The sequence below is a fragment of the Capsicum annuum genome, chromosome 1, assembly GCF_002878395.1.
Source record: "Capsicum annuum cultivar UCD-10X-F1 chromosome 1, UCD10Xv1.1, whole genome shotgun sequence".
Classification (NCBI taxonomy): Eukaryota; Viridiplantae; Streptophyta; class Magnoliopsida; order Solanales; family Solanaceae; genus Capsicum; species Capsicum annuum.
Window position 1 is genome coordinate 7,689,103 of NC_061111.1, and position 12,580 is coordinate 7,701,682.

Sequence of the window (12,580 nt, forward strand, 5' to 3'; positions counted from 1 at the left end):
TAATTGATGGAGGATCAGATGCTAACATTTTTTCTATATCAACTTTTCAAAAGTTGAATGTTAATGTGGAAAGGATCCGACCTATAATGTATGCGTCAAAGGTTTTGACGGATAAAAAACTGATGCCATTGGTGAAATAGAATTCATATTGACAATTGGACCTGTGGAGTTTTCTATTGATTTCCAAGTGCTGAACATTGAAACTTCATATAATATGTTATTGGAAAGGACATGGATTCATAGGGCTAAAGAAATCGCATCAACATTGCATCAAATGGTCAAATTTGAACACGACAGGTAAGAAATAATTGTTCATGGTGAAAGAGATTTATCCATGTATAAAGACTACTTCGTTTCCTCCATTGAAGAAGATGTTGCAGATAATGTGTTAATTCATCAAACTTCTGAGGTAGTGGCTATTGAGCATATCCTCGAGGGGAATTTCATCACAAGACCACAATTGTCCTCTGCATCTGTTATGGTAGTGAATTAAATGTTGAAGCATGGTTTCAAACTAGGAAAAGGTCTAGAGATGTTTTTGCAAGGCATAGTTCATCCGGTAAACCTTTATGAGAACTTTGATACTTTTGGTTTGGGATACGAGCTTACTGCTGAAGATATAAAGAAGGCTAAAAAGCGTAAGAAAGAGTCATGGTCACTTACCAATACGATACCGCCACTTTACGAGTCTTTCATCAAATTCAGTGTTGTTGGATCCTCCAAGTTACCTGCTGTAGAATCAATGAATGATGATGATACAGAGTTGATTGGCCTTTTTCAGAATATGTTCAGTGAAGCTGATATGGTTGAAATTGGGGAAGGTACCAGCAATGCAGATGTGCAGTTTATCGGCCCTAATGTCCAGCTAACAATTGGGAGACCACTCCTCTCCCTATTATAAAGGAGTCTTGGTAGTTTGTTTGTTTTTTTTACAGTCTTAGTAGTTTGTTTGTTTTTACCCCTATAATTTAAATCATTTTAGGATTGTAATTTAGAACTTTAAATTTGGTATTTTAGGTTAAAACTCTTTCTATCTATGTTTTTAATAAAGCGTAGTTTTCCTTCGTTTTATTTTGAGTCTGATTTTTATTTATTTATTTTCTATCATACAGTTCTTTCTATGCCGATTCTAATGATATGACATACATGAAGAATTGTCAATCAGATTTAAAAATCCAATCTAATTATGAAATAATGAATAAAGAAGTTGAATATGATGAAGGAGAAGCATTTGAAGATATAAGCAAAGATTTCAAACAATTTGAGAATAAGACAAATCCCAATTTGGAAGAAACTGAGGCAATCAATTTAGGAGATCATGAAAATATTAGGGAGACTAAGATAAGTGTACATGTTCAACCACAACAAAAGAAAGCTATAATTGAAGCTTTCTATGAGTATAAATACATCTTTGTGTGGTTTTATGATGATATGCCCGGTTTGAGCACTGATTTGGTAGTTCACAAGTTGCCAATTGATCCTGTTTTTCCTCCTGTCAAGCAAAAACTAAGAAAGCTCAAAACTGACATGAGTGTAAAAATCAAAAGAGGAAATCACGAAACAACTTGAGGCTAAAGTCATTCGAGTGGCCCAATATCCTACTTGGTTGGCAAATATTGTCCCTGTTCCAAAGAAAGACGGCAAAGTTCAGATGTGTGTTGATTATCGTGATTTAAATAAAGCAAGTCTGAAAGATAATTTTTCACTTCCCAATATTCTTATTTTGTTGGATAATTGTGCTAAACATGACTTTGCATCTTTTGTGGATTGTTATGCGGGGTATCATCAGATCATTATGGAGCCAGAAGATGCAAAAAGACATCATTTATTACTCCATGAGGGATATATTATTATCGAGTCATGCCTTTTGGATTTAAGAATATTGGGGCAACTTACATGACGGCAATGACCACAATGTTTCATGACATGATTCACAAAGAGATTGAAGTTTATGTAGACGACGTGATCATTAAGTCAAGAGAATAGTCTGACCATGTCAAAGATCTCAGAAAATTCTTTGAAAGGCTTAGAAGGTATGATCTCAAATTTAACCTAGCAAAATGTGTATTTGGAGTTCTATCGGGAAAACTCTTGGGGTTTATAGTCAGTCGGCGCGGCATTGAGTTAGACCCTTCAAAAATAAAAGCTATTCAAGATTTACCTCCACCAAAGAACAAAACGAAGGTGATGAGTTTACTTGGAAGATTGAATTATATCAGTAGATTTATTGCTCAGCTTATAACAACCTGTGAGCCAATATTCAAGTTGTTGAAGAAGAATGCTAAAGTTGAATGGGATGAAAAATGTCAAGAGGCATTTTACAGAATTAAGAAGTATTTGTCGAATCCACCTATCTTGGTTCCTCCAGAGCCAGGCAACCCCTTGATATTGTACATGTCTGTGTTAGACAATTCTTTCAGCTGTGTATTGGGTCAACATGATATTACAGGCAGAAAAGAACAGGCCATATACTGCCTTAACAAAAAGTTACCATTTATGAGGCTAAGTACACTCTTCTTGAGAAGACGTGTTGCGCCTTAACTTGGGTAGCCCAAAAGCTGAAACATTACTTGTCATCTTATACTACTTACCTCATCTCTCGTATGGATCCTTTAAAGTACATTTTCCAGAAGCCTATGCCCACAGGCAGACTCGCGAAATGGCAGATGTTGCTCACAGAGTTTGATATTGTCTATGTGACACAAACTACAATGAAAGCTCAAGCTTTAGCGGATCATTTGGCTGAGAATCCTATTGATGAGGAGTATGAACCATTGAAGACTTATTTTCCAGATGAAGAGCCATTCGGGCTGGAAGTTGTTCTTTGGTAGAGCTGCTAATATAAAAGGAGTGGGGATAGGAGCAGTTCTTATTTCTGAATTAGGACAAATTTTATCCTATAACATCCCAACTTCGATTCTACTGTACCAATAATATGGCAGAATATGAAGCTTGAATTATGGGATTGAGATTAGCCATTGACATGGGGGTTCAAGAATTGTTGGTATTAGGAGATTCAGATTTATTAGTCCACCAAATCCAAGGAGATTGGGAGACTCGTGATTCAAAACTCCTACCATATAGAAGTTGTTTGCAAGATCTTTGTCAATGATTTGTATCAATGAAGTTCAAACATATTCCCAGAGCTTGTAATGAGATTGCTGATGCTTTAGCGACCTTATCTTCGATGCTTCAATATCCCGACAAAACTTATATTAACCCTTTGCATATACAGATTCATGATCAACATGCATATTGCAATGTAGTTGAAGAAGAACTTGATGGGGAACCGTGGTTCTATGATATCAAAGAATATATTCAGATTGAGAAATATCCTGTACATGCTGATGGTAATTAAAAGAGAGCCATTCAATGTTTGTCTAGTGGATTTTCTTAAGTGGAGGAATCTTGTATAAGAGGACTCCTGATTTGGGACTTCTGAGGTGTGTAGATGCTAAAGAAGCTTCAAAAATCATGACTGAAGTACATTCTGGGATTTGTGGACCACACATAAATGTGTATGTTTTGGCAAAGAAAATACTCTGAGCAAGTTATTATTGGATCACCATAAAGCGAGATTCCATCAATTTCTTTCATAAATGTCATGAATGCCAGGTACATGGAGACTTGATACATCCCCCTCCATCTGAGTTGCATACAATGACTGCTCCATGGCCTTTTGTGGCTTAGAGAATGGACGTAATTGGACCAATTGAACCAAAAGCCTAGAATAGACATAGGTTCATCTTGGTAGCCATTGATTATTTTACGAAGTGGGTGGAAGCATCGACTTTCAAGTCAGTGACCAAGAAAGTAGTGGTTGATTTTATTCACTCCAACATCATTTGTTGGTTTGGCATACCGAAGATAATTGTCACCGATAATGCTGCAAATCTCAACAGTCATTTGACGCAAGAAGTGTGCCAATAATTTAAGATTATGCATCGAAATTCTACTTCTTGTCGCCCAAAGGCAAATGGGGCTGTAGAAGCTGCCAACAAGAACTTAAAGAAAATACTTTGCAAGATGGTGCAGGGTTCCCGACAATGGCATGAAAAGTTACCTTTTGCTTTGTTGGGTTATCATACTACAGTTCGGACTTCAATTGGTGCAACTCCTTACTTGTTAGTGTATGGAACTGAAGCAGTTATACCTGCAGAGATTGAGATTCCATCTCTTCGGGTAATTGTGGAAGCTGAAATTGATGAAGACCAATGGGTCAAAATTCATTTAGAGTAATTAAGCTTGATTGATGAAAAAATATTGACGTCAGTATGTCATGGACAACTATACCAGAAGAGAATGGCACGAGCATATAACAAAAAGGTACGGCACAGACATTTTGAAGTTGGTCAGTTAGTACTAAGTCACATCCTTCCTCATCAGATTGAAACCAAAGGCAAATTTTCTCCTAATTGGCATGGACCATTCATGGTGAAGAAAGTGTTACCTAATGGCGCATTATATCTGACTGATATAGAAGGCAAAATGGAAAGAATGCCGGCCAATGTTGATGCACTTAAAAGATATTATGTATGATATTCATATACAATTATATTATGTATGTTTTTTACTTGCATTTTAAAAGATTGAAATGATGAAGACATTTTATTCTACTATCCGAATAATATATTAACCTTTGCTTACCCCTTTTGAGCTTTTATCTTTCTTCGTACCCCTCTTTTGGAATCAAATTAAAGTGAAAAAAAAAATCACATCAAATCAAAAATTCAAAATCAAGCAAAAGAATTTAGATGCCTGAACTACGTTTGACCTGATTCTTGCTATGACAAGATACGTAGGCAGTCTACTCCGGGGTCCGGTCCAACCAAGAGAAAATTCAAATTACCCAAGATGAAAGAAAACTAGGGCAAAAGTTTATTTTCTTAAAAGAATCGATTCCAAAAGTTGAATGTTTTACCCAATGATTATGTAAATTTTCGAACCTCATGCCGCCCTTTCTTTCTAACTCCTTTCCAAAAGCCAAGTTACAACCAAAGAAAGACCTTCAGATTGATCTTTGAGAATGTCAAGGATAAACATGTTATGAGTGCATGACATTTCATATTTTGGGTGTCATTTTCTAAAAAAAAAAAAGATTTTTATTGGTGAAAACCCTTTCAGGCACCATAAGACGACAGTGAGTTGATAAAGAGATGAAAATGTGATAGGCTCGATGGTAAAAACCCATTGAGGTGCCACAAGCCGAAGGAGGATAGTAATTTAGAGTGAATAAATTCAACAATGACTTAGTTTCAAACTCAATAAGTGGACAAAAGTTGACAAATGATTGGTATGGGTAGATCTGGTTGTTTGATTCAAAATGCATGTCATAATCACCAGAATCAATTTCCACATTCAGATGAGTTTCCTCTTTGTTTTGAAAAAGAGATGTCTATTGTCTTTTTTTTGTTTTATTTTAATTTTTGATTTTTTGTGTCCTTGTCATCAAACTCGCTACCAACTCCTTTAAGGGTACAAAGCATGACAAAGGGTCGATGCACAGAGATAACATTTCAAAGTAAAAGTAAGGTACTCAAGATGATTGTGATTTGACCATTTTAAACTCGTGAAAATGTAAGGGATGTATTGGAAGCTAAACTCAGAAGCATCATACAACAGAAATATGATTTGAGTTTAGGACTCAGTAGTCGAAACTCGGAGTCAGAAGTATGACAATTCAGTGAATATTTGTCAAAGATTGGAAAAGGAGTTGAGCATGGCAAGTGCAAGAGCGGCCACTTTAAAAGCCAAATGCCACAAACCAACCACCACATATTCTTAAAAACTCATAATTTTTCTTTGTTTGAAACAGAGATGGGATATTCTTTTTCACACTAAAGTTTTCAGACAAAGGATGCGATTTCACATTTCTGTCAATGTAATAAGCATAATTACAACATTTGATGTTGGATATTGGTCATGGTAAACTTTACTCTTTGCAAGATATATTAAGATCCAGTGACACATAAATTTTTCCAGTACAAACTGGCGCAAAAAATTTATGTGTGTTGTATAGGAATTTAATTTTTGCACAGGACCCTCCTGAAGAATGGGAATTTATTTTATGCTCAGGACCCCCTGAAGAATGGGACAGGACCCTCCTGAAGAGTGAGAATTTATTTTATGCTCAGGACCCTCCTGAAGAATGGGAATTTATTTTATGCTCAGGACCCTCCTGAAGAATGGGACAGGACCCTCCTATAGAATGAGAATTTATTTTTTATGCTCAGGACCCTCTTAAAGAATGAAAATTTGTTTTATATCTAGGACCCTTCTGAAGAATGGGATGATATTTTTCTATTTCACTATTTGCTTTGAGTCCAGGAGCCCGCCTGAAGAACAGGATGAAGAAATTATAAGTCCAGGAGCCCGCCTGAAGAACAGAGTGAAGAAGTTGTAAGTCTAGGAGCCCGTCTAAAGAACAGGGTGAAGAAATTGTAAGTCCAGGAGCCCGCGTGAAGAACAGGGTGAAGAGATTAGAAGTCCAAGAGCCCGCCTGAAGAATAGGGTGAATTTTTGAGTTCAAGTCATGACTTGAATCAAGATTCTAAAGATTGCATTTTTCATTTGTATTTTTTATTTTTGATTTTGTTAGTCATTTGATGTAAAAAAAAGCAGAAGTCGTCAACCGAAAACTTGACGGAATCTCGCTTCACTTCTCACTCTTTCTCTCATCATGTTACCTTTGAACTGCTCGTGACCTGATTCCCTTATAATCCGGGATAGGTAGGATGTCCAAAACAAGGACTCGGTCACATAAACTCTCCGAGATTTCACACAAAGAGGGGCAAAAATGTAGACACGTGATTTTTTATCCTCCCTAAATTTTAACTTGTTTGTCGATATTAAATATTTTATATTTATATATTTAATCATATATTATTTTGATTCTTATTTTTATTTTTATTTTAATAAATTTTTAGTTAAAAAGTAAATAACTAAATAAAGTTAATTTTTAGATATTTTGTTTATATTTTAATTCTAATTTTAAAAATTATATAAAAATATATTATTTATTCTAAAATTTAACCAATAAATTAGTAGTTTTAATACTATTTTGTTATATTTATTTTTTTCTATTTATAAATTGTTATTACATTTTCGATTAATATAAAATTAATTAATTATTATTATATTTATTGTTATTATTATTTTATTTATTTATTATTATTATCATATTTATTTTTTATTATTATTATTGTCCCCATATCCCCACCCCCCCACCCCCAACAATCCCCTATCTAAAGGACTAGTCCTCCCACCTACGAACATTCTCTCATCAGACTATTTGATAAAAACAGGGAGAAAAATTAGAAGAAAACATCAAATAATAAAAAAGAGATCAGACAAAAAGGAGAAAAAGGGTGTGAAGTTAAAGTTCTGGTATTCTGCTTGAAGTTTGCGGTGTCGAGATTGCTTTATTCATCAGTTGAATTAATTTATTACAGGTTCCTATTTTCTTTTGTGTTATTTATTATATAAATTTTATAATAAATCAAATCATGTTTAAATTCATGTTAATAATTTTAATACTTTACTCAATATGCATGTTTGCTTTTTACTTACGTGAATCTTTTATCATCTTATGTTAAGAATTTGAAAAATATATATGTTAAATAATATCTTGCTAAATAAAAAAAAATATAAAAAAAATTTATGCAGACATACACTGTTCTATGAAATTCATAGACACCCAAATATTTACTTTCATTGAAAAGCATGCCATACTTTCCTCTTTTCCATTTTTTACTGTACATATATACACACTGGAATGGTGCATAAAAACAGAAACGAGAGAGTGAAAAAAAAATATTAAAGATTGACGGAGAAGAGATAAATTCATAGTTTGAATTTTTCGGCGAGTTTCTCGCTGGAAATTGACCGAAAACCGACTAATCAACCATGAAAATGCCGACCATGTGCCGGTGTCATCCTCTCCTCCGCCGCCAGCGCCACCCCTACCAACGACGGAACCGCCTTCCCCATCGCTGCTCACCGGCGACACCCCCTTCCTCCCAGATCTGCCGCGGCGCCACATGCGCCGACGCCGGCACCGCCATCTTTCCCTCCCCCGCGCTGTTGACCCCCTCTCTCCCCAGAATCCCGTCGACCATCCCCTTCCATTACCCGCGTTGCTTCGCCTTCCTCTTTTCCGTCGTACCATTATATAGAACTATTCTTAGCATTTTTTTAAAAGATATAAAAGAAAAGATAAAGAGAGGTTTATGTACTTTTTCAGTTATATAGTATATCATGTTTCTTTTTTGTTAATTAATTTGTGACTAATTTATTTTTATCTTTATTTATTTATTTTAAGAAAGAAAAGTTTAGTTTTTGATAAAGTTAGATTCAAGGAAAATTTATTTCGTATAATTTATATGTTTGTAGTTTATGTGATGTTTATTTTAAGATTATTTGATTTGATGATTATTTAAATTTAATTTAAATTATGTAATTAAATAAAGTTGATTTTATGTATTTGTAATATTATTTTTATTATTATTATTATTATTATTATTATTATTATTATTTTTATTTTCTTATTTATTTATTTCATTATTATTAATAAAACCTAATTATTCGTTGAATTAATTGAATACTTTATTGAATATTGTTTAAGTTTACTATTAAGATTAATTAGTATTTTAAAATATAAAATTGTTATGAGGTATAAAAATTTTATATCAATGTTTTTAATATTAAACAAATTTTAAGTATATATTTAAAAACGTTCGTCTCAATTAAGAATGCGGCATACACATCTTTATGAGATATTTTAAATTCAAGGATGCAATATTGCACCTTGAGAAATATTTTTTCAAAATTAAATTTTCACCGATTTTTTTAAAATAAGATAATAAATGAGTTTTTAGAATAATAAAAATGAGCAATCTAGGCCTTAACATAATTCATCAAAATAGTTATAGTCAAGATAAGTCAATAAAAGCAATCGTGCTAGAATCACGGGACTCGAGGGAGCTTCACACCTTCCCCTCGATCAACAAAATTCCTTACCCGGTCTTCTGTTTTCGCAGACCATAATAAAAAGTCATTTCCTTTTAATTAGGGATTCATAAAGGTGACTTGGAACGCCATAACTCAATTCACGTGGTGACTCTGTAATTAAATTAATCTCTATTCAATACCGTCACTTTAATGGGAAAAATGATTCAACTCAATCCGTTCGGGCGAAAAAGGGGTGTGACAAGTGGTGTATCAATAACTTTATCAAAAAGGTTGGTTCTGCAGTCAAAGTTTGCTAGGTTGTCCGCCACTCCGTTTGCCTCCCTGTACGTAGGGCTGATTATGAACTATTCAGCTATTGGAATAACCACCCGTAGTCGTGCAAAATATTGAGGTGTGTGAAGTTAGTAGTTTGCAAAAAATTGAAAACTTGTGCGTCTGTTTCTATGACTAGTGGTAGTAAGTTATGGGCAAAGGACAAGGTGTAGCCCCTGCTGCTGTAATTGCCGTTCAGTGCCTATACTGGATATTGAGCTTAACGTTAGCAGGTAGCCAAGTCGTCAACACCACCAACGCCTCCTTTACCTGAACTGGATGATACGCACACCAACATTCAGTTCGAAAGATTTGGGGTAGGGGTTGCCATCTAAGCTAGATAGGGTCCTAGTACATTTAGGAGCGTGGGTGATCGATCCCTAGGAGATAGAATTCTAAAGCTCTTGCTAGTGTCAATGTGAAAGCGAGTTATGTCCGTTCCAATATATAGGTCGTTAACATTTAAATAACGTAATTTTATATCTCAAAATAATGCTCTTTTTGGATTCAAGTATATATATGCAATCTTGGATTCAAGATCAGTATGCTAGTACTGATCTTTTTCTGGATTTTGTTTGTTCCTTGTTAGTCTTGTAACTTTTTATACGGGAGCAAACATCTCCCTTTTTGTTATAATAATGTTTCTATGCATCCACCATCTTCTTGATGCTATTTAATAAGCCACTTGATCGTTAGGAGAGGAGTCCACGTATTTCATCATGTAGCTGGAGAATTCAAATATCACTGTACATACTGTATTTGGATTGAGGTAAGAAGTGGGGTGATTAGGCCAAAGTGGTTGGATTGAGGTAACACCAATCTCTGTATAATATGGAAATTCATCAATCTTAGAGACCGTTTGGATTGACTTGTTTTAAGTGTTTTTAACTCAAAAATATAGCTTTTAAGCTCATTTTTTATTTGAAGTGTTTTTAAATCAAAATAGTTTTAGAACTCTTTTGTAGTGTTCGAATAAAAGTAAAAGAGTGCTTGTAAACCGTCCACATTCAATTCTACTTCGATCGGACATGTATGGATAAAAACCTGCTAGTATTAGTATACTCTTCTTTTTATTTTCAAATTTTTGTCCAAACTGGAAGTGTATAACTGCATGGAAGGCAAAACCCAAAAGTAAATCCTTCGTTCTTTTTTTCCCTTTTTCGCTATGGCGAATTGGTCCCAACTTCCATACGAGCTACTTGTTACCATAGCAAAGCGTGTGTTCGTGATGGAGGATTTCATTGTGTTTGGTGCTGTTTGTAAATCATGGCGAAGTGCTGCTACTAAAGAAAATTTTGATGTCTCAATGCCACAAGTTCCGTTGCTTATGCTAACTCCTGATAAAGATGACGATTATAGAGAATTTTACTCTCTTTCCAGGAAGAAAACTTCACGAGTGTTTCTCCCTGAAGCTAGAGGGCGAGTGTGTTTTTCATCGCAAGGATGGCTTTGCACCGTGAAACATAAAGTTACCGGAGAGATGTCTTTGTTACACCCTTTCTCACGAGCCCAAATCCAGCTTCCTCATATACCAGCTTCGATAATTGGAGACCCGGATATGCCTGTAAGTTCATCATCGACTTAGCTGTGTTATCTGCTAACCCTTCACTAACATCTGACTATGTTGTTATGATTTCCTATTATGATGGGTCTGAGTATCGTTTGGGTTTTTGGCGACCTGGAGACCTCTACTGGACAAGAATTCGTATGAGAAGTGTTGATAGGTTCACTGATATTCATTACTTCAATGGGCAGTTCTATGTAGTCCCTTACTTTGATGGAATTTAGGTTATTGACCTTGCTGCTGGGCCTAGCAATTCTCAGCTTTTACGACCTCGTTTGGTCGTTGACTTAGAACATTCATCTTGGAGGGCTGGAGTAGATTTTCGTCTAGTTGGAGCTTCGGGTGCACTATTATATGTTAGACAACCTTCTGAATGTTGGAAACTTGATAGATGTAAGACCTCTAAATTGCTAGTTTTTTGTTGCTATGAGAACTTAGGTGCAAATTAAATTCTCAGTATCAACGTACAATAGAGTTGCCAAAATGTACTAGCTATAGCAGTGTAAACCATACATCTTCAAGGGACTCTAAAATTTACAACTTTATTCGTCAGCCTCCAAAATGAAAGCTACGATTCATTAATGAGTTAGAGATCAAACAATGTACTAAACTTAAGTGATAGAAGGAGAAAAGAGTCTACAGGAATATCAAATTAAAGAAGTATATTTGCATACTGAATATCATAATGAGAATGTAGAATTAAAATCGATCATAGAAAGGAAGGCTTTATTGGCCGGTTGGGACAAAGTATGCATACTGAATATCATAATGAGAATGTAGAATTAAAATCGATCATAGAAAGGAAGGCTTTATTGACCGGTTGGGACAAAGTATGTCTACCTAGAGCAGCTGGTCACGTTAACATTCTTGGTATTGCTCAATGGAACAATGTGACTATTTGTGAACTACTTTGGAACCTATATTCTGCAAGAAGGATACTCCATGAGTGAAACCCCTCTTTACCACCTGAAGGGTATGCAAAATTCATGATAGGTTTTGACCTGGAGAATCCAGATGAGTTCAGGTGCGCTTAAAGTCAATTACAACTAGAAGGCATGCCGATCTTGCCACCCCTTTAACTGTGAAAAGCTCCATCGTGATTTTGGAACCTATAAGCCCACATATCTTTGCCACCCTCCTTCAAATTTGAGAAATTTCCGATGTGATTAGGCTTTCACTTCTATAGACTTAGAAGAGTCGATGAAAATTGATCCATTACACCCCAAAAAGAATTGCTAGTTAACTAAACTTGAGAACAACGTCTGAATCTCCTTTTTCCGCCTTTTCCGTACTTGCTTAATACATAATTTCCTTTCATTTCACTAAGCTAAACCTTGCCTTGTACCAAATCTCGTGCTTGCCCTATAGCAAGAAAAGAGATGCGCTAAGGCACAAAGACTTTCGCGATAGCACGCATAATCAATCCATTGCTTCTTTCCTAATGTCTTGCAAGATTTTAATTCCTACACTCAAACTTTAGAGATGCCACCATTGGGTCTATCTAGTTTCTCACATTCATAAAATTGTGTAAGAAATAATAGTGAGCCTGATACTTCAACTGGACACAACTCCATTCCATGTGTCCAAGATACATATAATCTTCTCCTTCTATCTCAACAACCATGTGGGGGATTTATAACGATTATGGTCCAAGTCTCCAGATCGCAAGAAAGCTAAATTAATAACTCCAAGCCTATAATAGGAAATTACCATAACATAGTCAAATGTTAGTGA